Source organism: Silene latifolia, chromosome X, assembly GCF_048544455.1.
Source record: "Silene latifolia isolate original U9 population chromosome X, ASM4854445v1, whole genome shotgun sequence".
Classification (NCBI taxonomy): domain Eukaryota; kingdom Viridiplantae; phylum Streptophyta; class Magnoliopsida; order Caryophyllales; family Caryophyllaceae; genus Silene; species Silene latifolia.
In genome coordinates this window covers 212,236,819-212,241,390 of record NC_133537.1, presented here as the reverse complement: position 1 = coordinate 212,241,390, position 4,572 = coordinate 212,236,819, and the positions used below count along the sequence as shown (strand labels likewise).

Below are 4,572 nucleotides of genomic sequence, written 5' to 3'. Positions count from 1 at the left end.
TGACAATACCAAATCGCAAAATAACAGTCTATAGTCGATATTCGATATGCTAATTAAACTAAAGTCTAGCAGTCCTAAAAAACACAATAAAGAAGTACGAAGGAAATTTAAGGTTTTACAATTTGTTACAACGGGGCATTCCCCGCTTAATTCCCAAAACATTTCAGTAGCCCAAAGAAGGGCTTCTGACTGGAGGAGGTCCCTTCAGCGTCTTTGACCGTCCTCTTCGATCTCCATGTGATTGAATTTGAACCAGTAGAGGGTGAATAGTTGACGTCCACGTATGCACGAACAATCTTCGTCCCTTTGTCTTTCCCATCAGATTTGACATTGGCATCCCCATTTTGATTGACCTTAATTGCACTTTGACCGTCGACAACTCAGCATTTATTTCATCTCTACCTGTAGCAAGGAAAACAGAAGAATATTCCTCCTTTTAGCCCTTAGTCTGAGGCGGAGGGGTTACAATAGCAGCATAAAATTCAACACTCTCAGCTGAAGTGTCTATTTCTGAGTCAGTAGAGGATAGGGGATTGCAAGGTTGAGCTTGCATGGGAGCCCTACGTGATTTAGACTGATGAAAAATCAATTCTTCATCTCCTTCCTGAAACGTAAGTGTCTTACCCCCGACATCGATCACTGGTCGAGCTATGAATAAAAATGGTCTCCCTAAAATAAGAGGGGTGTGAGTGTCCTCGGGAATATCAAGCACTACGAAGTCTACGGGAATAAAGAATCTCCCGATCATGACAGGTATGTCCTCTATAACTCCTAACGGCCGTGATATACTACGGTCGGCCATCTGTACGGTCATATTGGTGCAATTAAATTTGGTCAAACCAAGTCTCGTAGCGAGAGACAAAGGTAAGACGCTCAAGCTAGCGCCAAGATCGCATAATGCATTGTCAATCAAATGGGTTCCTATATGACACAGAATTGAGAAACTACCCGGGTCTGACTGTTTAGGTGGCAACTTATTTTTAACTAGGGCACTCCCTACCTCAGTTAAAGCTACCGTCTCATGATCGTTTATATGCCTCTTACGCGACAAAATTTCTTTCATAAACATTAAGTAAGAGGGTACCTGAGTCAGCAACTCGGCGAATGGAAGAGCAACATGTAAGCTTTTTAGCAGCTCGGCAAATTTCCCGAACTGTTGAATGGCTTTGGTGCTCTGCAATCGCCTTGGGAAAGGCACCATTATAGGAATCTCGAGCCCTTTGTTCCTCTCTTCGAACGTCTCAGCAGGTTCAAATTCTTTTTCACTCGATCAAGTCTTTTTACGTGTCAATCGAGTGTTTCCAGGTGATATTTCACTCGATCGAGCAATTCCAGTCTCTCAATCGAGTGCCTCTATATGCACAGTGTTCGATCGAGGCTTATTTCCACTCGATCGAACAGATTCTTCAGCAATTTTACTCGATCGAGTGGTTTCAACCTCTCGATCGGTTCCTTGATTATCCAGACTACTCGATTGAGTAACAATTCCTTTCGATAGAGTAGTTTTAGCATCATTTCTACTCGATCGACCACCAGAAATCACTCGATCGAGTATTTCTTTCGTGCTTGGCATATTTTCAACATTATACGCCTATTCATCATCAATAATAGCTTCCCTCGGGTCTGATATGTCAACGACTGAATCATTGTCTTTAACTCAGTCGGCTCACTTACCCCCACTAGAAGATGAAGCTCCTTGGTGCGGTGGAGGAAAAGAAGAAGGCTTTTGGAAGCCTTGTTGAGCATTTTGAGGAGGGACATAAGGCTGCTTCTGCTGCGGTGGAGGAGTGGGATTAAGAACATTCTGACTTGTCCACCTCAAATTGGGATGGATTGCCCCTTGATTATTGTAATAGGAACCACCTCCTCGCCTGTATTGCTGAAAGGCAAGGACTTGTTCGTTCTCAGTCAGACAGTCAATAGCAGTATGACCGTCATTGCTTCCACACCTCTCGCAAGTGACAGTTTCCTGTCTAGTTAACAGATAAACTCTATGTTGATCTCCAGCAGATTGCAGCTCCAATCTATAAAACCGAGCATTCATTGCTTGCAGCTGAGCCACGACTGCCTTATCAACCGAATGGACCCTTCGAATACCGTCCCGTGGGTTCCCATATTCGGCACAATAGGTCGCAATCTCCTCAATAATTCCGCGACCCTTATCATCATCAATGTTCTTTTGAAATCTCCCATTGGATGAGGCGTCAAGTATAGCTCTGTGGTCATCATACAACCCATTGTAGAACTGGTTGCACAAAAACCACTGATCAAAACCATGGTGAGGAAGAGACCTAACCAACTTTCTGAACCGGCACCAAGCTTCATATAAAGTCTCATCAAGTGCCTGCTTGAAACTAGTAATCTTACCCCTCAGCTTATTAGTGCGGTGTGGAGGGAAGTATCTTTTGTAGAAGGCAAGTGCGAGAGTCTCACAGTTGGTGATACCAGCAGTAGTCCGGTCAAGATCAGTCAGCCGCTCACGGGCTGAGTCAGTCGGAGTAAAAGGAAAAAGCACTTCCTTTATCTTATCTTGTGTTACTCCCTTAGGGGCGGGAATAGTAGAGCAGTAGTCAGTAAAGACTTCCATATGCTTGCGCGGATCTTCACTCGCCACACCTCGGTAAAGATTTCTTTCCACCAGATTTATGTAAGACGAACGGGACCTTTAGGAATCGAGGATGCTTTTGGCTCTGAGTGACTTGCAATGTGCATCTTTACTGGCTTGTTGGCAGAAATGAGTTTCTCTTCCTCAAAAGACGGTTCTTCTGCAAATAAGAAGTGTTGTAGCTCGGGTTCGAAAGTACTCAAGTCTTCCTTTCAAATTTCTCTTTGCAGATGGAGTCTATGCCGAAACAGTCTTTCTGGCTCAGGATTAGCTGGAACTAAATCCGACCTATTTGACCTGGGCATACACAGCACTGAAAGAATTAAGTGAGAACTGTCTCAAGGGATAAAAAGTTCTCGATCGATCTCTCGTGTCCTCCAAACCACTCGATCGAACATCAAGACCTCTTGATTGAGTGCTTTTCTTCATATCAGCCTCTCAAGTTGACTTTGACTGCTTCGTTGACCACCCTTCATGCACTTCAAGGCATAATTCTCGCTCTAACATTCCCGTCTCCTCAATTTGCATGCTAAATAGGATGAAAAGAGTACTGTTTTACCACTTTTAGGTTCATTTCTGCAATTCAGACAAAACAAATCAAAGTAGCCAATTCGGGGAATTTTGCAATACATAACGGTATAATAATGCATAGAAATACGTGCAGAATAAGACTAAAAAGGCTATATAAAATGCACCAAGATAGAAAGGGATCATATGAAAGCAATCTGAAGTACCGTCTCAGCCTAACAAATTTTCGATGAAAAATATGGTGAAACATTATTAACTTATTTGTCCAACTAGGAGGGGGTGGAGTATTGAAACATAAAGCATAAGTCAAATGAGGTAATTTACTATTAGTCATAGCAATAATAAAAAAGTTATCTCTAATTACCTCAGGTTGATTGCTCCTAACGTCGAAATCATTGATAAAAAAATGTATTACTATGGACATGGCCCACTTGCAAGCCCAGCCGATCTGTGGACATACAGCGGTCTTTTGAAAGCCACGCTCGGCGGCGTAAAAATGTTTTCGACTGGATCGTTTTAGATCGGTCGGTTTCGTCTCGGTAAGGGTCTCGAAACGATTAGAGATATTCGGAGTCGCCACTAAGCATTTGTGGGATGCTTGGAACCCGTTCGAATCCACTTTATACCTCGGTCAAACGAAGCACAAAGCAGTGTTTGACATAGGTACTAAAGAAAAGAATCGTCCCTCTTTAGCATCCTATCTCTAGAATGAATCTCGTACGTCCTGGATAAGGTTGTACACTATCCAAAGTTTCTAAGTAAGAGGTGAAGGTACGTATTGGGAAGCCCTTTAATCAGACACCCAATACCGCCCGCGGTAGCGGCCTCTACTGATCGATCTTGGTTGGTTGAATGCAAAAGTTGATAAAACAGTTTAAATGCATGAATGCGCATCCAATAATTTAAACCTAACATGTGAGAGCTTCCTAAGTTAGTTGATTTAATCCAAGTATCAATAAGATGTCGGGTTGGATTAATGGTTGATTTGCATGCAAGACGGAAGTTAAACATCCATTTACCGTATTGGGTTTATGGTGCATTACGCGATCCATTTGTCTTAGTAAAGCATTTTGCAAATATGATTTTTGAATGAGCAAATAATCATCTGATCCATCCTATATCCGGGGTAACCGGAGTCGGGATCGTCTAGACTAATGCAAGAAAGGGAACAGGCCCTGTGCCAGACGGCCATATGAGGCGCGAGCATGTTGGCGGTGTAAGGGGACCTTCCCGGCACTACTACAAATACAGGCAACCACAACGGCCCTTTAACAACGCTTATTCACGAAAATCATCAAAACACGTTGTAGAATTTATTCCGCGAATTTTACCAAACTTAATTACAACGGTTATGTGTTGTTAACCGTTGTTATTGGTTTTAACAACGGGTCATACTTAAGCAACCGTTGTTAATGAAAAAACTAATAACAACGGTTAAA

General features: G+C 42.7%; 1 non-coding gene across 1 annotated transcript; it reads left to right on the top strand.

Moving 5' to 3' along the window:
* Positions 1 to 2,270: 2,270 nt before the first annotated feature.
* On the top strand, positions 2,271 to 2,377 carry LOC141625501 (small nucleolar RNA R71). The gene has a single exon (XR_012535279.1). It is a non-coding gene; the product is annotated as a small nucleolar RNA R71 (small nucleolar RNA).
* The last annotated feature ends 2,195 nt before the right edge of the window (positions 2,378 to 4,572 follow it).